General features: G+C 47.6%; 9 non-coding genes across 9 annotated transcripts; all 9 read right to left on the reverse strand.

Annotated features, from left to right (window-relative positions):
• Positions 1 to 4,978: 4,978 nt before the first annotated feature.
• Positions 4,979 to 5,051, reverse strand: TRNAR-ACG (transfer RNA arginine (anticodon ACG)). Its single transcript has one exon. It is a non-coding gene; the product is annotated as a tRNA-Arg (tRNA).
• Positions 5,052 to 10,650: 5,599 nt separating this feature from the next.
• On the reverse strand, positions 10,651 to 10,723 carry TRNAR-ACG (transfer RNA arginine (anticodon ACG)). The gene has a single exon. It is a non-coding gene; the product is annotated as a tRNA-Arg (tRNA).
• A 263-nt stretch (positions 10,724 to 10,986) lies between these two features.
• On the reverse strand, positions 10,987 to 11,059 carry TRNAR-ACG (transfer RNA arginine (anticodon ACG)). The gene has a single exon. It is a non-coding gene; the product is annotated as a tRNA-Arg (tRNA).
• A 7,287-nt stretch (positions 11,060 to 18,346) lies between these two features.
• On the reverse strand, positions 18,347 to 18,419 carry TRNAR-ACG (transfer RNA arginine (anticodon ACG)). The gene has a single exon. It is a non-coding gene; the product is annotated as a tRNA-Arg (tRNA).
• Positions 18,420 to 18,682: 263 nt separating this feature from the next.
• TRNAR-ACG (transfer RNA arginine (anticodon ACG)) lies at positions 18,683 to 18,755 on the reverse strand. The gene has a single exon. It is a non-coding gene; the product is annotated as a tRNA-Arg (tRNA).
• Positions 18,756 to 18,991: 236 nt separating this feature from the next.
• On the reverse strand, positions 18,992 to 19,064 carry TRNAR-ACG (transfer RNA arginine (anticodon ACG)). Its single transcript has one exon. It is a non-coding gene; the product is annotated as a tRNA-Arg (tRNA).
• A 5,097-nt stretch (positions 19,065 to 24,161) lies between these two features.
• TRNAR-ACG (transfer RNA arginine (anticodon ACG)) lies at positions 24,162 to 24,234 on the reverse strand. The gene has a single exon. It is a non-coding gene; the product is annotated as a tRNA-Arg (tRNA).
• A 263-nt stretch (positions 24,235 to 24,497) lies between these two features.
• TRNAR-ACG (transfer RNA arginine (anticodon ACG)) lies at positions 24,498 to 24,570 on the reverse strand. Its single transcript has one exon. It is a non-coding gene; the product is annotated as a tRNA-Arg (tRNA).
• A 265-nt stretch (positions 24,571 to 24,835) lies between these two features.
• TRNAR-ACG (transfer RNA arginine (anticodon ACG)) lies at positions 24,836 to 24,908 on the reverse strand. The gene has a single exon. It is a non-coding gene; the product is annotated as a tRNA-Arg (tRNA).
• Between the last annotated feature and the right edge of the window lie 1,304 nt (positions 24,909 to 26,212).

The raw sequence follows: 26,212 nt of genomic DNA on the forward strand, positions 1-26,212 counted from the left end.
CCACTCCCTCTCGAATAACAGAGCCGACATTAACATAGTCTAATATACTGAACAGAATAGTATGTGCCACACAATCAAAAGCTTTCTCCAAGTCCAACTGCAGTAACGCAACACATGCATGAGTTGCATCGCAGCATTCGAGCACACTCCGCGCTTTGTGAATGTTCTGAAAGATAGATCACCCTTTGATACCGCACGTTTGGTGAGGGCCCACTAGTTCGCATATAACCGTTTGTAGTCTGCCAGCAAGCACCTTCATATAAATCTTGTAATCAACGTTTGTCAGAGCAATGGGCCTGTAAGACGACAACTGCCTAAGCTTATCTGGTTGGTCAGTTTTCGGAATAAGTACTGTGTGCGACGATCCGAAAGACGCAGGCAGTGCCTTCAGTTCATACGCTTCATTAAATAAGGCACACAACAAAGGAGATAGCTGTTCCTTGAACCCTTTATAAAAAGCCGCACTCAGGCCATCAGGCCCGGGTGATTTCCCTGGGTTTAAATTTTCTATTGCCTGCTGCACTTCTTTTTCGCTTATTGGCCGCTCCAGTCTTTCTTTTTGTTCCTCGTCAATTTTTGGCATCGCGCCAAGAAAGGATTCTTTAAAACGGTCCAAATAAACCTCTCGGGACGAAAATAGATCTTCATAATACTCCCGGAAAGCTTTCGCGACTCCTTCGTTATCGGTTTCTGTGCGTCCTGCCCAATCTACCTCTGCCACGTGATTTCGCCTTGCATTTGCTTTTTCTATTCCCAACGATCTTTTTGTCGGCGTCTCATCCATGGCCAATTTTTCCGCTCTTGCACGCACTAACGCTCTTTGGTATCTGTCTTCTTCTATCAAGTTAATTTGTTCTTTTATTTTTCGAATATCCTCTATCCATCTGCCGGGTGCCTTACATTCCTGTTCGTGTAGTTTTGCAAGCAAAGCCTTAAGCTGGGTTTCTGTAATTTTCTTCTCGTACACCAGGCAACTTGATCTGTCAATGGCTTTAATTTTAATCTGTTCCTTGCACAACTCCCACTGTTTCCAGATTTCGAGCAAAGTCCCTGGCCTCACTTTAATCAATTCATTCAATACCACGTGTCTAAAGGCATCATCATTAAGCAATTTATTGTTCAATTTCCATAACTCCCAGCTAAATGCATTGCTTCGTTTTTTGGTGCCGAATAAGCATTGCACCAAACAGTGATCCGTGAATGTCATAGGCACAACTCGGTATTCATTGCATGAAGGAATCAAATCCAGCGACGCGTAAATTCTGTCCAGACGCGCGTGGCTAGAACCTTGGAAGTGCGTGTACTGAACGGCACGCGGTCCTTCCAAGCAATCAGCCACATCCTCCATATTCCATTCGCTTGTTAACTGGCATAGCATTTCAGTGCTCTTGTCTCTGAATCCGCGTGTGCTGGTTTTGTCTCGAGCATTCAGCACACAGTTAAAATCGCCCAGCAATACTACCTGCCTTTCCGTACTTAACTGCTGCATAACATTCTCGAAAAACACTGTTCTTTCCTCCACACAGTTAGGAGCGTACACACAAATAATGCGCCACTCAACACCGCTGTATCCACAATCAGCCACAACCCACCGTCCAGAAGAGCATGAGGAGTAGCCCTTTACAATCAGACCAGGCAGCTTTTTGGCAAACAATACACACCCGGCCGATGTCCCAACTGCGTGGCTAACAATGGCGTAAAATCTAGCCCTGAAACGTCGCACCATGCTCCCGGTCTCTTCATCCCCATCAACCTTAGTTTCTTGCACGGCAAGCACGTCAATATCGTGGTCAGTTAAGAGCCGGTGCACCTGCCTCTGCTTCTTTTTGCCTGCCAATCCTCTGACATTTAACGTGGCTACTCTTAAGGTGGTTTCAGGCGCCATTTTCATCAAGGGTGAAGAGACCGAAAGCATGGTGCTTACCTTTCCCGTCTAGCGCGTTGCTAGACGCCGTCATTGGATCCATCCCCGTCCGGTGCGAGTGGCTGACCCGGCAGCGGGGGCACTTTATCCGCTGCCCGTCTCTCTGATGAAATGTTTGGCCTCGGACGTAGCGTGGACCGCCGGGATTGCCCCGTTTTTGCTGGTGGCTCGTCGACGCTGGGGGCTGACGCCTGGTTACCTTCGGGTTCGGACTGCGTGTGGGATCGCTTGGCTGGGGCTGGTACGCCTGGCTTACGAACACCGCTGGTGTCCGAGTGCTCATCCGCATTATCCTGTTCCATACCGTTCGCCGGCTCCAGTGACGTGCCTTCCTCATTGCTAGGGAGCTCAGGTTTCGAGTCTGCTCTCCCCACCTCTCTCGCAGCATTGCGGTTTTCTGCCGAGTCCACCGACGAATCTGTCTCCCGTGTCTGCGTTCTCACTTCTCCAGCACCTTTCGCCGCCTCCTCCGCCTCGACTACGTCCATGGTGAGCTCCGCCGACCGTTCCGTAGTTCCATGTCCCGCGGCCGAAGCGTACGAAAGCACACAGGCAGCCTCGTCATGTCCGTAGCGTCTACACTTTGGACAACGCGGTACCTTACATTCTCGTCGAACATGACCGGTACCGCGGCAGCGCAGGCACTGCATCGCTCGCCCAGGCACCACGACAAGGGCTAGCTCTCCGGCTACTCGCAGATGGTGAGGTAAGTCGTCGACCTTAATGCCGGGTTTCAATTTCAGGAGCACAGTCCTCGTGGTGGACCCCTTCTCCTTGACGCCTTGAACTCTCCACCTCTCCCGGGTCACCTCGGTCACATTCCCAAAAGCAGCAAAAGCCGTCCGGATGTCGTCGTCTGCCACACCGTGCAACATCCAGTGAAGTCGCAGCTTCACCTGTTGGTCTTCGGGATCAATAATAAGGCAACGGCGTCCCTTAACTTCGAGTTCCTTGAAAGCCGCCAATTTCTTCGTTGCTTCTGTGCTGCTTAACGTGACCGCCCAAACATGGTTGATCTGATACGCCCCCAACGCCACAACGTCGGAGAGCGCACCAGCCTTGACCAGGGCGTCGCGGAAATCCTCGACCCTGTATGGCCTGACTCGCACATCACCGTGCAAAAAAAGCGTGTTAAAAACAAAGCGTCCGGTAGGCAAAGTTGGCAGAATAATCTGATACTCGCTATCTTCCATGTCGTCGATCCTGTTTCCGCGGCTGGAAAGGGCCGCTATCGCCGCTCCGCTGGAGCACATGACTCTGCGACCGTTCACTACGGTGGCCGGAAGTAGAATGCCACAGACCTTTTTTTTTTATTATCTTTATTGCCGACTTTGACATTTGATAGTGAAATCAGCAATACAGTGCATAAAACGCGTAAGCCAGGCTTCGGCAAACACGGATTAAAATTCTCTCAGCGACACCAAAACATCAAGCAAAGTAATCCATTCTGGTGGATCAGGGAGTGCTCGGCAACAATCTCTTAGTGCAACGACACTTTCAACAAAATGCTCGCGAACAGGACGCACTACAAGATCAGCATGTTCAAATTGCATCCTCGTTTTCCATATTGAGTGCAGGCCCTGAAGCATAATCAAATCATATGGTATATCCTGTGATGTTTCTATCGGCAAGAACCTTATTCCATATGGATCGAGTGGTAACTGTTTCCTAAGCGTGCGCTGTAAAACATCCCAGTGAAATATTGGGTCCCAGCAGTCAAGAAAAACATGCTCTATTGTTTCAGGCTTTTTGCATAAAAAACAATTGGTAGTCCAGGGTACGAAGATGCCTTTGCTATGAAGCCATGTCTTAACGGGTAGCGTGTTAGTGTGCAATTTAAAGAAAAAAAGTTTTGACTGAAGATATTACCGGCATTCTTTTCACTGTTTTAAGGACGTCTTGTCCGGGGCCTCCACGGTATGGCAAACGGTACAATGGCTGGGGAAGCATGATGTCAGTGAGGTCTCTATAGAGTTTCTTCTTGGTGACATTGCACAGATATTCATGAGAGAAACGCACATTTAACAACCTATAAGCAAGCATAACTTCACGCAGATATCCAGTCACGGCACCGCACATATTTTGACATGACGACACCACGAACCCTGGAAGGAGTCTGCTGAGCCTGACTTGAATCACTGTCCGGAGAAATGGATTGTTTTGGTCGCGTATATAAATAAAGCGCGATACAACCTGGCGCAGAAATAAATGCACAAGCCCTAGTCCTCCCTTATTGGCAAAAAGGAAAAGATTGGTTCGACTTGTTCTCTCCCATGTCGAAGCCCAAATGAACACAGCCAAAACACGATGAATTATTGTACACTGGTCCTCATGGCACCCAACACATTCATTGCATACCAGATCTTAGATACAAGGAAGAGATTGCAGATTGTGGCTCGGGACAACATCGACAATTGCCTTCCTTGCCACGCGTCAGCCTTTTCTTTTGCAGACAACGCTTGGTTAGCCAAATATGGCTCTGGGTCGCGATAGGCGTCAAGCGGTACACGAAGATAACGTTTTTGAACAGGTGCCCAATTGAGCCGACAAAAATTGTCCGACGTGGCTTCCCAATCTCCATGCCAAAAGCCATGACTCTTTTCGCAGTTTATCTGGGCCCCGGTGCACTCACAAAATTGTTGTACAACAGTTGTGGCATGCTGAATACTGTCTCTGTCGGAGCAAAAAATGGCGATATCATCGGCGTGAGCCAAGATTTTAACATGGGCCTCCTGCAGTCTATAACCTGTTATAAGTTGGCTATTTGCAATGGCGCCACAGGCCCCAGACAGCGGGAATGCTTTTGGTAACGTGTCCAACCGTTGATTTTATAGCCCCTCAGGAACGGACAACAAAAAAAGTGATCCTCTCAGGATGTGAACCTGGAATGTTCAGATTCGTAGTCAGACCGGGTATTCTTTGCGTCACATGCATGAGTCAGACGAAGGGAGTGCTTTTTTGGTGTCTTCATTACCTTTTTTGTCACAAACACTTACCTCAACGCACTGAAACGTTCAATTTAAAGCCCCTCCGAAATGGTAAAAAAGCAGAAAGCGAGCCTGCCAGGATTCGAACCTGGAATCTTCTGATCCGTAGACAGACGCGTTATCCGCTGTGCCACAGGCCCGAGACACGAGGAGTGCTTTTGGTAACCCATCCAAGCGTTGATTTTATAGCACCTCACGAACGAACAGAAAAAAAGTGATCCTCTCAGGATGTGAACCTCGAATGTTCAAATTCGTAGTCAGACCGGTTATTCTTTGCGTCACATGAGTCAGACGAAGGGAGTGCAATTTTAGTGTCTTCATTACCTTTTTGTCACAAACACTTGCCGCAACGCACTGAAACGTTAAATTTAAAGCCCCTCCGAAATGGTAAAAAAGCAGAAAGCGAGCCTGCCAGGATTCGAACCTGGAATCTTCTGATCCGTAGTCAGACGCGTTATCCGTTGCGCCACTTTTTTTTTTTTTTTTTATTGCAGTGAAACAGAAAACAAAAATACACATGATAAAACACGTCAACTACACTTGAGCTAACGCGTACGCGGCTAAAATCTTTTCAGGTTCACCAACTCATCAAATAGACATTGCCAATGTGGTGGATCCTGCTGCATCCTGAAAGTTTCGCGTATATACCCCGCACTTTCAATGAAGTTTTCACGCGCAGATCGTGTATTTATATCTGCGTGACGCACCTGCATTCGTGTTTTCCACAAACTATGGAGACCAAGAAGCATAATTAAATCATAAGGTGCATCATCGTTCTGCACTGGTAGGAATCTGATTCCGTACGGAGTTAGGGGAAGTTCCTTTTTAATTGTCCTTTGGAGGACGTCCCACAGAAAAACAGCATCCCAACACTGTAAGAAGACGTGTTCAATTGTCTCCGGTTTTTTGCACAACAGGCAATTTATTGTCCATGGGACGAAGATACCTTTTTCATTCAGCCAGGTTTTAACAGGGAGCGTATTAGAGTGAAGTTTGAAAAGGAACGTTTTGGCAGATGGCCTCACGGGCATCTTCTTTACTCTTTTCAAAACATCCTGCCCTGGGCCTCCACAGTGTATTTCCCTGTAAAAAGTCACCGGCAGCATCACGTCAATGAGATCTTTATACAGTTTTTTTCTGGGAACATTGAAAAGGTAATCAAAAGAAAACCGCACTTCCAGCAACTTGCACGAAAAAACAACTTCGCGCAGGTAGCCAGTCACAGTACCAGGCATGCTTTCACATGACACAATCCATTCAGGGAGCAGCCTCTGCAATCGCACTTGCATCACAGTTCTTAGAAAGGTATCTTTTTGATCACGCAGGAATATAAATCGCGAAACCACTTGTCGCAAGAACAAATGAGCAAGGCCAAGCCCGCCCCTTTTAACAGAAATAAACAAGTTCGTCCGGGCGGTTTTTTCCCATGTGGATGCCCAAATAAAAACAGCAAAAACGCGGTGCATTTTCTGAATTGAGGTTCGTGAGACACACAACACATTCATGAGGTACCACAGCCTTGAAATAAGAAAAATATTGCAAATGGAAGCGCGCGAAAACATTGAGAGTTGCCTTCCTTGCCACGCATCCGCTTTTTCTTTCGCTCTGGATGTTTCTTCCATCCAGTGCATGTTGGCATCTCGATAACAATCTAAAGGCACGCCTAGATATCGCGTTGGGAGAGCAGACCATCGCAGCTTACAGAAGAAATCAGGTGTCACGTCCCAATCACCGTGCCAAAACCCAGAGCTTTTCTCCCAGTTGATCTTACATCCGGTTTGATCACAAAATGTTTGGACGACACCCGTAACTTCACAGATGCTCTTTCTAGTTGCACAAAACACTGCTATGTCATCAGCATATGCCAGCATTTTCACGTGTGCTGATTGCAGCTTGAACCCTAAAATGCGATCGCTATCAATGATAGCCAAGCAAAGTGGCTCTAAATACAGTGCAAAAAGCAGGGGTGAGAGTGGGCAGCCCTGCCTTACCGATGAACGTACTGCGATGCTATCAGTCAGTTCACCATTCACTATAATACGGGTCGTGCAGTTCGCGTAAACCATTTTAACACCCTCCACTATGACTTTTCCAAGGTTAGAATGCTCCAAAATGGAAAAAAGAATTTCGTGAGAAACACGGTCAAAGGCTTTCGCCAAATCTAACTGCATCATGGCTATCTGACCACCGAGTGCATCAACACATTCTAGTACGGTTCTTGCGACATGTATATTCGTGGCAATGGATCGACCCTTGATGCCGCACGTTTGATGAGACCCAACCAGTTTTTTTATTGCGCTTTGCAGTCTTTTTGCTAAAACCTTCATATACACCTTGTAGTCAACATTGGTGAGGCTAATCGGTCGATATGACCCCACCAGCAGTCGTTTTTCCGGATCATCTGTCTTGGGTATTAGCACAATGTGCGATGTAGCGAAAGACAATGGAACAGTATTACGTTCATAAGCTTCAGTGATTACATCGAGCATAAACTGAGCCGCATACTGCTGAAAAGTTTTAAAGAAGGCAGCGCTTAGACCGTCCGGCCCAGGGGCCTTCCCAGGTGTCAGGTCATCTATTGCAGATTCTATCTCCTGCAACGTTATCGGTGTTTCTAGGCGCGCTTTACTTTCGTCATCCAGTGCAGGCATCAGTCTTAGAAAGTCTGTTTGAAAGCCGCCTACAGTCTCAAGCTTAGCGCTAAGCAGTTCTTCGAAGTGCTCTGCTACCGCATGCTGAATATCTTTAGCATCTTCTGTGATATGGCCGCCATACCTTATACTCCTAATTTCTTTCTGGCAGGCGTATCTTTTCTCGTCTGCTAGGGCTCGTTTTGTCGGCACTTCTCCAGCCCAAAGTTTTTCAGCCCTTGCACGTATGACAGCCGCTGTTTATCTTTCGCTGTCGATTGTTTCCAGCTCACTTTTAAGCTCTCGTATTTTACTGGCGAAATGCATTGGCACAGTACTTTCCATGCTCAAAAAAAGAGCAAGTTGTTCATTCAGTTCTTTTTCTTTTTCTTTCTCTTTGTATCGCAGCTTACTACTCTTTTCTATTGCTTTCAATTTGACCCACTCTTTGAAGCTGTCCCATTCCGCTGCAAAACTTACTGGTCGCATAGCAAGACGATTTTCAAACTCTGTCTTAACTTCAGTAAGGAACTCTTCATCGGCAAGAAGTTTGGCATTCAGTTTCCATAGGTACCAGTTAAAGCGCGATTTCTTTCCTTTGCGACCAAACACTGCACTCACGAGACAATGATCGCTGAAAGACACAGGTTTGACATCATATGCAGTACATAGGGAAACAAGATCTACCAAGGCATACACCCTGTCCAATCTGGCATGGCTATCTCGCTGAAAGTGCGTGAACTCTGGCTGGTTTCCAGTGGAGAACACACTACCAACATCCTCAAGGCTATACTCATGCACAAGTGCATTCAACAGCTCGGAGCTTCTTTCTCTTCGAGGTTTACACTTGGCCGCTCGGTCCACAGCTGCGCACACACAGTTGTAGTCACCAAGTACAAGCAAGATTTTGTCGACCTTCAACCACAACTCAATAGACTGAAAAAACAATTCACGCTCACGCCCTGAATTGGGAGCATACACACACACAACACGCCAGCATAAATTAGAGTAGGTAAAATCGGTAACCAAAAGCCGACCACTTGGACAGGCAAAAACGGACTCTACGCTTACTCCCAGCGTGTTACGTATAAATAAAAGGCATCCACCCGATACACCAACAGAATGGCATACACACACATAAAAGTTTGTTTGAAAAGAAGCCACCATACGGTCAGTGCTTTCTTGGCTCTCAATCTTTGACTCTTGCACAGCTGCTATATCTATATCATTATCCGCAAGGAGGCGACTGAGCTGGCATTGTCGCCTTCTCGCTCCCAGTCCTCTAACATTCAAAGTAGCTACGTGTAACGGCGAATTAAGCTTGAGAGTCATGTACTAGAGAGAGACGCCAGTACCGGCATGGTGCCTACCTTCATGTTTGCGTGGCCTCCGCTTCTGACAAACAGCGGCGTATGCATGCATGTAATGTCCTGCCAGCAGAATGTCGGGATGCATTCAAACGAAGTCCAAGCCCATTGTTTCATTTTTGCTAACACACGCACCACTTGGCTGTAGAAGGTTCGTGACGCTGGTCGGTAGGCAGCCGACCCACAAATCGTTCAGGTCTCCACAAAAACTACGGAGGCGGTTTCCCCGCCTGCCGCGTGTCAGCCGAGAAGTTCGGCTTCGGTCTTAACGTGGCTCTTCGGATGCCAGAAGTTTTCGGCGGCGGCTCACCACAAACACCGCCTGGCAGCTGAGTCTCCTCGACGCTTTCCTCATGCGGACGTTTCGCGGCAATTAAGGCTGCTGTTTCCGGCCCAACCTCCATGGCATCAGTACAGGAAGGCTCAGTACTGAGATGATCCTCAGCGTCAGAAAATTTGGTTAAGTCTTCTGACCCTTCCTTTGACTCGCTTTCATGGTCCTGGGATGGAACGTTCAAGACATGCCGAGGTTCATTCTTTTCATTTGAGACCGTCACCTTATCCTTTGTTAAAACCGTCATGGAAGGCGCGTCCTGTTTCGTTGACTGACCTCTAATGTCAGCAGCCTCCTCCGCATCCGCCTCGTCCATAATTAACTCGGACGAGTCTTCGCTGGTCGCAGGTCCGGCAATGCTAGCGTAGGTTCGTGCACACTGGTTGTCTTCATGCCCGAACCGTCGGCAGGTTCCGCAGCGAGGAACCCGGCACTCTTTGCGGATGTGACCCGTACTCCGGCAGCGTAGGCACAACGGGGGTCTGCCTGGCACAATGACGAGCGCGAGCTCACCGCTAACATTGAGCTGATGCGGCAGGTCGTCGAGCTTCATGCCAGCTTTCAGCTTCAGCGTGACGAGTCTAGTTGTAGAGCCCTTTTCCAGCATACCTTTAACACGCCAGCGCTCCCGGGAAACGTCTGACACCTTTCCGTACGGCGCAAATGCAGCACGAACATCTTCATCTGGCACGTTGTGAAGTAGCCAGTGAAGCTTGAGTCGCACGTCCTGGTTCGCCGGGTCAATCACCAAGCAGCGACCGTTTTTCACAGACAGCTCACCTACGCTGACAATCTTGTTGACGGCTTCAGTATCCTTGAGAGTGACGGCCCAGACGTGGCTCATCCGATACGCCCCCATAGCGATAACATCGGGGATTAGCGAGTGTTGTGCTAAAGCATCCCGGAAATCTTCCACCCGGTACGGGCGGGCCCTGATATCGGCGTGCAAAAAAACGGTATTCAAAACAAACCGACCTGTTGGAAGTGCAGGCAAAACGACCTGGTAAGTGTTGTCCTTTTCAGCAGTCCTGTTACCGCGGCCTGACATGGCCGCTGAAGCCGCTCCTGAGGAGCCCTGCATCCTGCATCCTGCGTCCGTTCACTGGCGTGGCCGGAAGCAGAATCTCCGTTGCGCCACAGGCCCGAGACACGAGGAGTGCTTTTGGTAACCCATCCAAGCGTTGATTTTATAGCACCTCAGGAACGGACAGGAAAAAAAAGTGATCCTCTAAGGATGTGAACCTGAAATGTTGAGATTAATAGTCACAACGGTTATTCTTTGCGTCACATGAGTCAGACGAAGGGAGTGCAATTTTGGTGTCTTCATTACATTTTGTCACAAACACTTGCCGCAACGCACTGAAACGTTCAATTTAAAGCCCCTCCGAAATGGTAAAAAAGCAGAAAGCGAGCCTGCCAGGATTCGAACCTGGAATCTTCTGATCCGTAGTCAGACGCGTTATCCGTTGCGCCACAGGCCCGAGACACGAGGAGTGCTTTTGGTAACCCATCCAAGCGTTGATTTTATAGCACCTCAGGAACGGACAGAAAAAAAGTGATCCTCTCAGGATGTGAACCTGGAATGTTCAAATTCGTAGTCAGACCGGTTATTCTTTGCGTCACATGAGTCAGACGAAGGGAGTGCAATTTTGGTGTCTTCATTACCTTTTTGTCACAAACACTTGCCGCAACGCACTGAAACGTTCAATTTAAAGCCCCTCCGAAATGGTAAAAAAGCAGAAAGCGAGCCTGCCAGGATTCGAACCTGGAATCTTCTGATCCGTAGTCAGACGCGTTATCCGTTGCGCCACAGGCCCGAGACACGAGGAGTGCTTTTGGTAACCCATCCAAGCGTTGATTTTATAGCACCTCAGGAACGGACCGAAAAAAAGTGATCCTCTCAGGATGTGAACCTGGAATGTTCAAATTCGTAGTCAGACCGGTTATTCTTTGCGTCACATGAGTCAGACGAAGGGAGTGCTTTTTTGGTGTCTTCATTACCTTTTTTGTCACAAACACTTACCTCAACGCACTGAAACGTTCAATTTAAAGCCCCTCCGAAATGGTAAAAAAGCAGAAAGCGAGCCTGCCAGGATTCGAGCCTGGAATCTTCTGATCCGTAGTCAGGCGCGTTATCCGCTGTGCCACAGGCCCGAGACACGAGGAGCGCTTTTGGTAACCCATCCAAGCGTTGATTTTATAGCACCTCACGAACGGACAGAAAAAAAGTGATCCTCTCAGGATGTGAACCTGGAATGTTCAAATTCGTAGTCAGACCGATTATTCTTTGCGTCACATGAGTCAGACGAAGGGAGTGCAATTTTGGTGTCTTCATTACCTTTTTGTCACAAACACCGCAACGCACTGAAACGTTAAATTTAAAGCCCTTCAGAAATGGTAAAAAATAAAATAGCGAGCCTGCCAAGATTCGAACCTGGAATCTTCTGATCCGTAGTGAGACGCGTTATCCGTTGCGCCACAGACCTTTTTTTTTTTTTTTTTCTTTATTCCCTGGCGTTGACACAATACACCGCACTGGAACTCAAAACAACAGGAAAAAAGGAATAATATATGTACACAAAGGTAGCTAGCGTTGCCTAACGCCCACTGAGGGGCAGGCATTGTCATGTTAAAATTCCTTGAGCACCGTCAAAGGTTCCAGCTTTGACAGCCACTCGGGAGCACATGGTTGCAATTTAAGCACGTCGAGCCATCGCTGCACACTTTCACGGAAATACATGCGGGCTGGCCGTGCATCTGGATCGCAGTGATAACCAGCCATTCGTGCGCGCCATATACTGTGGAGGCACATTAACATAACCTGGTCTAACGGCATATCATCGTGGTTATCCAATGGCAAATACCTAATGCCATGGGAATCAAGTGGCAACTGTTTTTTTATTGTCCTTTGCAGCACATCCCACAAATATACCCCCTCTCAGCAATGCAAAAACACGTGATCTATTGTCTCTGGCTGTTTGCAGATGAGACATTGGGCCCCCCACGGTAGGAACATACCCTTCTCCTCCATAAATGATTTTACACTCAAAGTACCGGTATGTAGCATAAAGAAAAACGTTTTAGCTCCCGGGGCAACTTGCATTTTCTTTACGCGTTTTAATACATTACTTCCTGTGCCTCCATAGTATAAAGCTCGGTACAAGGGCACCGGGAACACCACTTCACAAACATCCTTGTATAATGTTCTCCTGTTAGCATTACTTAAATACTCTTTCGAAAAACGTGCACTTAAGAATTTCACGCTCAAAACAATTTCCCTAAAGAATCCAAACAGAGAACCAGGCATACATTGAGTATAAACTACGAAAACAGGCAACGCTCGACCAAGTCTTTGTTGACACACTGTGCGCAGGAATGGATCGCTGGCATCCCTAAAAAACATAAATCGGTTGACAATCTGTCGCACAAACAAATGACCCAGACCAAGCCCCCCATGCTTCACCTGCCGGAACAAATTTGTCCGACTGCACCTCTCCCAACTCGAGGCCCAAACAAACACCGCAAAAACTCGATGCAATTTTTGCACATTTACACGGGAGCAATGCAACACTTGCATTACATACCATAGCTTACTAATTAAAAACAGGTTGCAAACTGCGGCTCTTGCAAATATTGATAATTGAGCGCTTTTCCATTTCTCCGCTTTTTCACGGGTTTCTTTGACCTTCTCTAGCCAGTATGACTCACTTTCCTTGTAAAATTTCAAGGGCACACCCAAGTACTTTGCAGGCGTTGTAACCCACGACACATTAGCGAAAGTGTCGGGGGTCAGCTGCCATTCACCATGCCAAAATCCCAAGCACTTACCCCAGTTAACTTTACTCCCTGTGACTTTGCTAAAATGTTTTACCACATCCACTGTCCTCTGTATACTCTCTTTATTCACACAAAAAACCGCAACGTCATCTGCGTAAGCCAGCAATTTGACTTCTGACTCCTGCAGTCGAAAACCATCAATTTCATTGTTTTGTAGGATGCTTAAACACAATGTTTCAATATAAATGCCGAACAAAAGAGGGCTGAGGGGGCAACCTTGGCGCACCGAACGTCGTACGTTGATGGGGGCCCCCAGTGACTTATTGACAATTAATCTCGTAGTGCAGTTACGGTACGCCAAGGCCACTCCCTCTCGAATAACAGAGCCGACATTAACATAGTCTAATATACTGAACATAATAGTATGTGCCACACAATCAAAAGCTTTCTCCAAGTCCAACTGCAGTAACGCAACACATGCATGAGTTGCATCGCAGCATTCGAGCACACACCGCGCTTTGTGAATGTTCTGAAAGATAGATCGCCCTTTGATACCGCACGTTTGGTGAGGGCCCACTAGTTCGCATATAACGTTTGTAGTCTGCCAGCAAGCACCTTCATATAAATCTTGTAATCAACGTTTGTCAGAGCAATGGGCCTGTAAGACGACAACTGCCTAAGCTTATCTGGTTGGTCAGTTTTCGGAATAAGTACTGTGTGCGACGATCCGAAAGACGCAGGCAGTGCCTTCAGTTCATACGCTTCATTAAATAAGGCACACAACAAAGGAGATAGCTGTTCCTTGAACGCTTTATAGAAAGCCGCACTCAGGCCATCAGGCCCGGGGGATTTCCCTGGGTTTAAATTTTCTATTGCCTGCTGCACTTCTTTTTCGCTTATTGGCCGCTCCAGTCTTTCTTTTTGTTCCTCGTCAATTTTTGGCATCGCGTCAAGAAAGGATTCTTTAAAACGGTCCAAATAAACCTCTCGGGACGAAAATAGATCTTCATAATACTCCCGGAAAGCTTTCGCGATTCCTTCGTTATCGGTTTCTGTGCGTCCTGCCCAATCTACCTCTGCCACGTGATTTCGCCTTGCATTTGCTTTTTCTATACCCAACGATCTTTTTGTCAGCGTCTCATCCATGGCCAATTTTTCCGCTCTTGCACGCACTAATGCTCCTTAGTATCTGTCTTCTTCTATCAAGTTAATTTGTTCTTTTATTTTTCGAATATCCTCTATCCATCTGCCGGGTGCCTTACATTCCTGTTCGTGTAGTTTTGCAAGCAAAGCCTTAAGCTGGGTTTCTGTAATTTTCTTCTCGTACACCAGGCAACTTGATCTGTTTTAATCTGTTCCTTGCACAACTCCCACTGTTTCCAGATTTCGAGCAAAGTCCCTGGCCTCACTTTAATCAATTCATTCAATACCACGCGTCTAAAGGCATCATCATTAAGCAATTTATTGTTCAATTTCCATAACTCCCAGCTAAATGCATTGCATCGTTTTTTGGTGCCGAATAAGCATTGCACCAAACAGTGATCCGTGAATGTGATAGGCACAACTCGGTATTCATTGCATGAATGAATCAAATCCAGCGACGCGTAAATTCTGTCCAGACGCGCGTGGCTAGAACCTTGGAAGTGCGTGTACTGAACGGCACGCGGTCCTTCCAAGCAATCAGCCACATCCTCCATATTCCATTCGCTTGTTAACTGGCATAACATTTCAGTGCTCTTGTCTCTGAATCCGCGTGTGCTGATTTTGTCTCGAGCATTCAGCACACAGTTAAAATCGCCCAGCAATACTACCTGCCTTTCCGTACTTAACTGCTGCATAAGATTCTCGAAAAACACTGTTCTTTCTTCCACACAGTTAGGAGCGTACACACAAATAATGCGCCACGTAACACCGCTGTATCTACAATCAGCCACAACCCACCGTCCAGAAGAGCATGAGGAGTAGCCTTTTACAACCAGACCAGGCAGCTTTTTGACAAACAATACACACCCGGCCGATGTCCCAACTGCGTGGCTAACAATGGCGTAAAATCTAGCCGTGAAACGTCGCACCATGCTCCCGGTCTCTTCATCCCCATCAACCTTAGTTTCTTGCACGGCAAGCACGTCAATATCGTGGTCAGTTTAGAGCCGGTGCACCTGGCTCTGCTTCTTTTTGCCTGCCAATCCTCTGACATTTAACGTGGCTACTCTTAAGGTGGTTTCAGGCGCCATTTTCATCAAGGGTGAAGAGACCGAAAGCATGGTGCTTACCTTTCCCGTCTAGCGCGTTGCTAGACGCCGTCATTGGATCCATCCCCGTCCGGTGCGAGTGGCTGACCCGGCAGCGGGGGCTCTTTATCCGCTGCCCGTCTCTCTGATGATATGTTTGGTCGCGGACGTAGCGTGGACCGCCGGGATTGCCCCGTTTTTGCTGGTGGCTCGTCGACGCTGGGGGCTGACGCCTGGTTACCTTCGGGTTCGGACTGTGTGTGGGATCGCTTGGCTGGGGCTGGGACGCCTGGCTTACGAACACCGCTGGTGTCCGACTGCTCCTCCCCATCATCCTGTTCCATAACGTTTCCCGGCTCAGGTGACGTGCCTTCCTCATTGCTAGGGAGCTCAGGTGCAGAGACCGCTCTCCCCACATCCCTCGCAGCATTGCCGCTTTCTGCCGAGTCCACCGACGAATCCGTCTCCCGTGTCTGCGTTCGCACCTCTCCGGAACCCTTCGCCGCCTCCTCCGCCTCGACCACGTCCATGGTGAGCTCCGCCGACCGTTCCGCAGTTCCATGTCCCGCGGCCGAAGCGTACGAAAGCACACAGGCAGCCTCGTCATGACCGTAGCGTCTACACTTTGGACAACGCGGCACCTTACATTCTCGTCGAACGTGACCGGTACCGCGGCAGCGCAGGCACTGCATCGCTCGTCCAGGCACCACGACAAGGGCCAGCTCTCCGGCCACTCGCAGCTGGTGAGGTAAGTCATCGACCTTAATGCCGGGTTTCAATTTCAGGCGCACAGTCCTCGTAGTGGACCCCTTCTCCCTGACGCCTTGAACTCTCCACCTCTCCCGGGTCACCTCGGTCACCTTCCCAAAAGCCGCAAAAGCCGTCCGGATGTCGTCGTCTGCCACACCGTACAACATCCAGTGAAGTCGCAGCTTCACCTGTTGGTCCTCGGGATCGATAATTAGGCAACGGCGTCCCTTAACCTCGAGCTCCTTGAAAGCCGCCAATTTCTTCGTTGCTTCTGTGCTGCTTAACGTGACCGCCCAAACATGGTTGATCTGATACGCCCCCAACGCCACAACGTCGGGGAGCGCACCAGCGTTGGCAAGGGCGTCGCGGAAATCCTCGACCCTGTATGGCCTGACTCGCACATCACCGTGCAAAAAAAGCGTGTTAAAAACAAAGCGTCCGGTAGGCAAAGTTGGCAGAATAATCTGATACTCGCTATCTTCCATGTCGTCGATCCTGTTTCCGCGGCTGGAAAGGGCCGCTATCGCCGCTCCGCTGGAGCACATGACTCTGCGACCGTTCACTACGGTGGCCGGAAGTAGAATGCCACAGACCTTTTTTTTTTATTATCTTTATTGCCGACTTTGACATTTGATAGTGAAATCAGCAATACAGTGCATAAAACGCGTAAGCCAGGCTTCGGCAAACACGGATTAAAATTCTCTCAGCGACACCAAAACATCAAGCAAAGTAATCCATTCTGGTGGATCAGGGAGTGCTCGGCAACAATCTCTTAGTGCAACGACACTTTCAACAAAATGCTCGCGAACAGGACGCACTACAAGATCAGCATGTTCAAATTGCATCCTCGTTTTCCATATTGAGTGCAGGCCCTGAAGCATAATCAAATCATATGGTATATCCTGTGATGTTTCTATCGGCAAGAACCTTATTCCATATGGATCGAGTGGTAACTGTTTCCTAAGCGTGCGCTGTAAAACATCCCAGTGAAATATTGGGTCCCAGCAGTCAAGAAAAACATGCTCTATTGTTTCAGGCTTTTTGCATAAAAAACAATTGGTAGTCCAGGGTACGAAGATGCCTTTGCTATGAAGCCATGTCTTAACGGGTAGCGTGTTAGTGTGCAATTTAAAGAAAAAAAGTTTTGACTGAAGATATTACCGGCATTCTTTTCACTGTTTTAAGGACGTCTTGTCCGGGGCCTCCACGGTATGGCAAACGGTACAATGGCTGGGGAAGCATGATGTCAGTGAGGTCTCTATAGAGTTTCTTCTTGGTGACATTGCACAGATATTCATGAGAGAAACGCACATTTAACAACCTATAAGCAAGCATAACTTCACGCAGATATCCAGTCACGGCACCGCACATATTTTGACATGACGACACCACGAACCCTGGAAGGAGTCTGCTGAGCCTGACTTGAATCACTGTCCGGAGAAATGGATTGTTTTGGTCGCGTATATAAATAAAGCGCGATACAACCTGGCGCAGAAATAAATGCACAAGCCCTAGTCCTCCCTTATTGGCAAAAAGGAAAAGATTGGTTCGACTTGTTCTCTCCCATGTCGAAGCCCAAATGAACACAGCCAAAACACGATGAATTATTGTACACTGGTCCTCATGGCACCCAACACATTCATTGCATACCAGATCTTAGATACAAGGAAGAGATTGCAGATTGTGGCTCGGGACAACATCGACAATTGCCTTCCTTGCCACGCGTCAGCCTTTTCTTTTGCAGACAACGCTTGGTTAGCCAAATATGGCTCTGGGTCGCGATAGGCGTCAAGCGGTACACGAAGATAACGTTTTTGAACAGGTGCCCAATTGAGCCGACAAAAATTGTCCGACGTGGCTTCCCAATCTCCATGCCAAAAGCCATGACTCTTTTCGCAGTTTATCTGGGCCCCGGTGCACTCACAAAATTGTTGTACAACAGTTGTGGCATGCTGAATACTGTCTCTGTCGGAGCAAAAAATGGCGATATCATCGGCGTGAGCCAAGATTTTAACATGGGCCTCCTGCAGTCTATAACCTGTTATAAGTTGGCTATTTGCAATGGCGCCACAGGCCCCAGACAGCGGGAATGCTTTTGGTAACGTGTCCAACCGTTGATTTTATAGCCCCTCAGGAACGGACAACAAAAAAAGTGATCCTCTCAGGATGTGAACCTGGAATGTTCAGATTCGTAGTCAGACCGGGTATTCTTTGCGTCACATGCATGAGTCAGACGAAGGGAGTGCTTTTTTGGTGTCTTCATTACCTTTTTTGTCACAAACACTTACCTCAACGCACTGAAACGTTCAATTTAAAGCCCCTCCGAAATGGTAAAAAAGCAGAAAGCGAGCCTGCCAGGATTCGAACCTGGAATCTTCTGATCCGTAGACAGACGCGTTATCCGCTGTGCCACAGGCCCGAGACACGAGGAGCGCTTTTGGTAACCCATCCAAGTGTTGATTTTATAGCACCTCACGAACGAACAGAAAAAAAGTGATCCTCTCAGGATGTGAACCTGGAATGTTCAAATTCGTAGTCAGACCGGTTATTCTTTGCGTCACATGAGTCAGACGAAGGGAGTGCAATTTTAGTGTCTTCATTACCTTTTTGTCACAAACACTTGCCGCAACGCACTGAAACGTTAAATTTAAAGCCCCTCCGAAATGGTAAAAAAGCAGAAAGCGAGCCTGCCAGGATTCGAACCTGGAATCTTCTGATCCGTAGTCAGACGCGTTATCCGTTGCGCCACAGACCCGAGACACGAGGAGTGCTTTTGGTAACCCATCTAAGCGTTGATTTTATAGCACCTCAGGAACGGACAGAAAAAAAGTGATCCTCTCAGGATGTGAACCTGGAAGGTTCAAATTCGTAGTCAAACCGGTTATTCTTTGCGTCACATGAGTCAGACGAAGGGAGTGCAATTTTGGTGTCTTCATTACCTTTTTGTAACAAACACTTACCGCAACGCACTAATGGTAAAAAAGCAGAAAGCGAGCCTGCCAGGATTCGAACCTGGAATCTTCTGATCCGTAGTCAGACGCGTTATCCGTTGCGCCACAGGCTTTTTTTTTTCTTTATTGCCGTGAAACACAAAACAAAAATAAACATGATAAAACACGTCAACTACACTTGAGCTAACGCGTACGCGGCTAAAATCTTTTCAAGTTCACCAACTCATCAAATAGACATTGCCAATGTGGTGGATCCTGCTGCATCCTGGAAGTTTCGCGTATATACACCGCACTTTCAATAAAGTTTTCACGCGCAGATCGTGTATTTATATCTGCGTGACGCACCTGCATTCGTGTTTTCCACAAACTATGGAGGCCAAGAAGCATAATTAAATCATAAGGTGCATCATCGTTCTGCACTGGAAGGAATCTGATACCGTACGGAGTTAGGGGAAGTTCCTTTTTAATTGTCCTTTGGAGGACGTCCCATAGAAAGACAGCATCCCAACACTGTAAGAAGACGTGTTCAATTGTCTCCGGTTTTTTGCACAACAGGCAATTTGTTGTCCATGGGACGAAGATACCTTTTTCATTCAGCCAGGTTTTAACAGGGAGCGTATTAGAGTGAAGTTTGAAAAGGAACGTTTTAGCAGATGGCCTCACGGGCATCATCTTAACTCTTTTCAAAACGTCCTGCCCTGGGCCTCCACAGTGTAATGCCCGGTAAAAAGGCACCGGCAGCATCACGTCAATGAGATCTTTATACAGTTTTTTTCAGGTAACATTGAAAAGGTAATCAAAAGAAAACCGCACTTCCAGCAACTTGCACGAAAAAACCACCTCGCGCAGGTAGCCAGTCACAGTACCAGGCATGCTTTCACATGACACAATCCATTCATGGAGCAGCCTCTGCAATCGCACTTGCATCACAGTTCTCAGGAAGGTATCTTTTTGATCACGCAGGAATATAAATCGCGAAACCACTTGACGCAAGAACAAATGGGCAAGGCCAAGCCCGCCCCTTTTAACAGAAATAAACAAATTCGTCCGGGCGGTTTTTTCCTATGTGGATGCCCAAATAAAAACAGCAAAAACGCGGTGCATTTTCTGAATTGAGGTTCGTGAGACACACAACACATTCATGAGGTACCACAGCCTCGAAATAAGAAAAACATTGCAAATAGAAGCGCGCGAAAACATTGAGAGTTGCCTTCCTTGCCACGCATCCGCTTTTTCTTTCGCTCTGGATGTTTCTTCCATCCAGTCCACGTTGGGATCTCGATAACAATCTAAAGGCACGCCTAGATATCGCGTTGGGAGAGCAGACCATCGCAGCTTACAGAAGAAATCAGGTGTCACGTCCCAATCACCGTGCCAAAACCCAGAGCTTTTCTCCCAATTGATCTTACATCCGGTTTGATCACAAAATGTTTGGACGACACCCGTAACTTCACAGATGCTCTTTCTAGTTGCACAAAACACTGCTATGTCATCAGCATATGCTAGCATTTTCACGTGTGCTGATTGCAGCTTGAACCCTAAAATGCGATCGCTATCAATAGCCAAGCAAAGTGGCTCTAAATACAGTGCAAAAAGCAGGGATGAGAGCGGGCAGCCCTGCCTTACCGATGAACGTACTGCGATGCTGTCAGTCAGTTCACCATTCAATATAATACGGGTCGTGCAGTTCGCGTAAGCCATTTTAACACTCTCCACTATGACTTTTCCAAGGTTAGAATGCTCCAAAATGGAAAAAAGAATTTCGTGAGAAACACGGTCAAAGGCTTTCGCCAAATCTAACTGCATCATGGCTATCTGACCACCGAGTGCATCAACACATTCTAGTACGGTTCTTGCGACATGTATATTCGTGGCAATGGATCGACCCTTGATGCCGCACGTTTGATGAGACCCAACCAGTTTTTTTTTATTACGCTTTGCAGTCTTTTTGCTAAAACCTTCATATACACCTTGTAGTCAACATTGGTGAGGCTAATCGGTCGATATGACCCCACCAACAGTCGTTTCTCTGGATCATCTGTCTTGGGTATTAGCACAATGTGCGATGTAGCGAAAGACAATGGAACAGTATTACGTTCATAAGCTTTAGTGATTACATCGAGCATAAACTGAGCCGCATGCTGCTGAAAGGTTTTAAAGAAGGCAGCGCTTAGACCATCCGGCCCAGGTGCTTTCCCAGGTGTCAGGTCATCTATTGCAGATTCTATCTCCTGCAACGTTATCGGTGTTTCTAGGCGCGCTTTACTTTCGTCATCCAGTGCAGGCATCAGTCTTAGAAAATCTGTTTGAAAGCCGCCTACAGTCTGAAACTTAGCGCTAAGCAGTTCTTCGAAGTGCTCTGCTACCGCACGCTGAATATCTTTAGCATCTTCAGTGATATGGCCGGCATACCTTATACTCCTTATTTCTTTCTGGCAGGCGTATCTTTTCTCGTCTGCTAGCGCTCGTTTTGTCGGTACTTCTCCAGCACAAAGTTTTTCAGCCCTTGCACGTATAACAGCCGCTGTGTATCTTTCACTGTCGATTGTTTCCAACTCACATTTTATCTCTCGTATTTTACTGGCGAAATGCCCCGGCACAGAATTTCCATGCTAAAAAAAAACTGGAGTTGTTCATTCAGTTCTCTTTCTTTTTCTTTCTCTTTATGCCGCACCTTACTGCTCTTTTCTATGGATTTCAATTTGACCCACTATTTGAAGCTGTCCCATTCCTCTGCAAAACTTACTGGTCGCATAGCAAGACGATTTTCAAACTCAGTCTTAACTTCCGTAAGGAACTCTTCATCGGCAAGAAGCTTGGCATTCAGTTTCCATAGGTGCCAGTTAAAGCGCGATTTCTTTCCTTTGCGACCAAACACTGCACTCACGAGACAATGATCGCCGAAAGACACAGGTTTGACCTCATATGCAGTACATAGGGAAACAAGATCAACCGAGGCATACACCCTGTCCAATCTAGCATGGCTATCTCGCTGAAAGTGCGTGAACTCTGGCTGGTTTCCAGTGGAGAACACACTACCAACATCCTCAAGGCCATACTCATGCACAAGTGCATTCAACAGCTCGGAGCTTCTGTCTCTTCGAGGTTTACACTTCGCCGCTCGGTCCACAGCTGCGCACACACAGTTGTAGTCACCAAGTACAAGCAAGATTTTGTCGACCTTGAACCACACCTCAATAGACTCAAAAAACAATTCACGCTCACATCCTGAATTGGGAGCATACACACACACAACACGCCAGCATAAATTAGAGTAGGTAAAATCGGTAACCAAAAGCCGACCGCTTGGACAGGCAAAAACGGACTCTACGCTTACTCCCAGCGTGTTACGTATAAATAAAAGGCATCCACCCGATACACCAACAGAATGGCATACACACACATGAAAGTTTGCTTGAAAAGAAGCCACCATACGTTCAGTGCTTTCTTGGCTCTCAATCTTTGACTCTTGTACAGCTGCTATATCTATATCATTATCCAAAAGGAGGCGACTGAGCTGGCATTGTCGCCTTCTCGCTCCCAGCCCTCTGGCATTCAAAGTAGCTACATGTAACGGCGAATTAAGAGTCATGTATTAGAAAGAGACGCCCGTACCCGCATGGTGCCTACCTTCATGGTTACGTGGCCTCCGCTTCTGAAGAACAGCGGCGTATGTGTGCATGTAATGTCCTCCCAGCAAAATATCGGGCTGCTTTCAAACGAAGTCCAAGCACAGCCTTTCATTTTTTTTTTTTTTTCCACACGCACTTCTTGATTGCAGAATGTTCCTGACGCTGGTCGGTAGGCAGCCGACCCACAAATCGTTCACGACACCACAAAACTACGGAGGCGGTTTCCCCGCCTGCCGCGTGTCGGCCGAGAAGTTCGGCTTCGGTCGCAAAGTTGCTCTTCGGATGCCCGCAGTTTTCGGCGGCGGCTCACCACAAACACCGCCTGGCAGCTGAGTCTCCTCGACGCTATCCTAGTGCGGACGTTTCGCGGCAATTAAGGCTGCTGTCTCCGGCCCAACCTCCATGGCATCAGTACAGGGAGGCTCAGTACTGAGCTGCTCCTGAGCGTCAGAAAAATCGTTTACAACTTCTGAAGCTTTCTTTGACGCGCCTTCATGGTCCTGTGATGAAAATTGCAAGGCTCGAGCTTCATTCTCTTGACTGAGGACCGTCACCTTTTTCTTTGTTAAAAGAGTCATGGAAGGCGCGTCCAGTTTTTTTGACTGACCTCTAATGTCAGCAGCCTTCTTCGCATCCGCCTCGTCCATAATTAACTCGGACGAGTCTTCGCTGGTCCCAGGCCCGGCAATGCTAGCGTAGGTTCGTGCACATTGGCTGTCTTCATGCCCGAACCGTCGACAGGTTCCGCAGCGAGGAACCCGGCACTCTTTGTGAATGTGACCCGTACTCCGGCAGCGTAGGCACAACGGGGGTCTGCCTGGCACAATGACAAGCGCCAGCTCGCCGCTAACATTCAACTGATGCGGCAGATCGTCGAGCCTCATGCCAGCTTTCAGCTTCAGAGTGACGAGTCTAGTTGTAGAGCCCTTTTCTAGCATACCTTTAACCCGCCAGCGCTCTCGGGAAACCTCCGACACCTTTCCGTACGGCGCAAATGCAGCACGAACATCCTCGTCTGGCACGTTGTGTAGCAGCCAGTGAAGTTTGAGTCGCACGTCCTGGTTCGCCGGGTCAATCACCAAGCAGCGACCGTTTTTTACACACAGCTCACCTACACTTACAATCTTGTTCACCGCTTCAGTATCTTTGAGAGTGACGGCCCAGACGTGGCTCATCCGATACGCCCCCATTGCGATAACGTCGGGGATTAGCGAGTGTTGCGCCAAAGCATCCCGGAAATCTTCCACCCGGTACGGGCGGGCCCTGATATCGGCATGCAAAAAAACGGTATTCAAAACAAACCGACCTGTTGGCAGTGCAGGCAAAACAACCTGGTAAGTTCCTGTTCAGCAGTCCTGTTACCGCGGCCTGACATGGCCGCTGAAGCCGCTCCTGAGCAGCTCTGCATCCTGCGTCCGTTCACTGGCGTGGCCGGAAGCAGAATCCCTTTGCGTCACATGAGTCAGACGAAGGGAGTGCAATTTTGGTGTCTTCATTACCTTTTTGTCACAAACACTTACCGCAACGCACTGAAACGTTAAATTTAAAGCCCCTCCGAAATGGTAAAAAAGCAGAAAGCGAGCCTGCCAGGATTCGAACCTGGAATCTTCTGATCCGTAGTCAGACGCGTTATCCGTTGCGCCACAGGCCCGAGACACGAGGAGGGCTTTTGGTAACCCATCCAAGCGTTGATTTTATAGCACCTCACGAACGGACAGAAAAAAAGTGATCCTCTCAGGATGTGAACCTGGAATGTTCAAATTCGTAGTCAGACCGGTTATTCTTTGCGTCACAAGAGTCAGACGAAGGGAGTGCAATTTTGGTGTCTTCATTACCTTTTTGTCACAAACACTTGCCGCAACGCACTGAAACGTTAAATTTAAAGCCCCTCCGAAATGGTAAAAAAGCAGAAAGCGAGCCTGCCAGGATTCGAACCTGGAATCTTCTGATCCGTAGTCAGACGCGTTATCCGTTGCGCCACAGGCCCGAGACACGAGGAGTGCTTTTGGTAACCCATCCAAGCGTTGATTTTATAGCACCTCAGGAACGGACAGAAAAAAAGTGATCCTCTCTGGATGTGAACCTGGAATGTTCAAATTCGTAGTCAGACCGGTTATTCTTTGCGTCACATGAGTCAGACGAAGGGAGTGCAATTTTGGTGTCTTCATTACCTTTTTTTTTCACAAACACTTGCCGCAACGCACTGAAACGTTAAATTTAAAGCCCCTCCGAAATGGTAAAAAAGCAGAAAGCGAGCCTGCCAGGATTCGAACCTGGAATCTTCTGATCCGTAGTCAGACGCGTTATCCGTTGCGCCACAGGCCCGAGACACGAGGAGTGCTTTTGGTAACCCATCCAAGCGTTGATTTTATAGCACCTCAGGAACAGACAGAAAAAAAGTGATCCTCTCAGGATGTGAACCTGGAATGTTCAAATTCGTAGTCAGACCGCTTATTCTTTGCGTCACATGAGTCAGACGAAGGGAGTGCAATTTTGGTGTCTTCATTACCTTTTTGTCACAAACACTTGCCGCAACGCACTGAAACGTTAAATTTAAAGCCCCTCCGAAATGGTAAAAATGCAGAAAGCGAGCCTGCCAGGATTCGAACCTGGAATCTTCTGATCCGTAGTCAGACGCGTTATCCGTTGCGCCACATGCCTTTTTTTTTTCTTTATTACCGACTTGGCAACTACAAAGAACGATGAAAAGTCGCATGGAATTAAAAACACAAGTCACTTTCTTACAGGTTTCTTGTGATAGAATGGATAAGGTGACATGAGCTTGTCCAAGACTGGGAGCCATTCCGGGGATTCAGTCTGCCCTCCGAAAACATCACGCGTGTACATTACACTTTCAACAAAATACTGATGGGCTGGGTGTATGACAACATGCTCATGGCGAACATCCATCCACGTTCTCCATATGCTGTGCATACACAAGACCATTAATAAATCACTGGGCACTTCTCCTGGCTGGGCGCATGCAAGGTAGCGTATGCCAAACGGAGTTATTGGTAAGTCCTTTTTAATAGTACGCTGTAGCACGTCCCATAAAAAAACGCATCGTGACAATCAGGGAAAATATGCTCTATGGATTGCAGCTTTTTGCAAATTAAACAGTCAGCAGACCAAGGCACAAAAAGGCCTTTGCTTTCCAACCATGGTTTCACCGGAAGAGTACCGGTATGCAATTGAAAAAAGAAAGATTTAGCTGACGATCTGATGGGCATTCTTTTCACTCTTTTCAACACGTCCCGCTCCGGACCCAAAGCATATACAGCGCGATAAAGAGGCACAGGTAAAAAGGTTTCCAATAAATCTTTGTAAAGCCGTTTTCGCGTAAAAGTACACATATACTCATTTGAAAATCTCGCCTTCACTATTTGGAAAGACGCGACAACTTCGCGAAGAAAAGCACTTAGAGCCATTGGCCCTGTAGACATAGTCGAAACTACATATTCCGGCAGTGAATCCCGCAATCGCACCTGGATTACCGTTCTAAGAAAAACATAGCTTTGTTCGTGCAAAAAAAAGAACCTAGTTACAATCTGCTTTAAGTATAAATGTGACAATCCCAGTCCACCATTATGCACCGTATGAAAAAGATTGCATCGACTGGTACGCTCCCA

This window comes from Amblyomma maculatum, unplaced genomic scaffold (assembly GCF_055883805.1).
Source record: "Amblyomma maculatum isolate TAMU_Amacu unplaced genomic scaffold, ASM5588380v1 scaffold_13, whole genome shotgun sequence".
Classification (NCBI taxonomy): Eukaryota; Metazoa; Arthropoda; class Arachnida; order Ixodida; family Ixodidae; genus Amblyomma; species Amblyomma maculatum.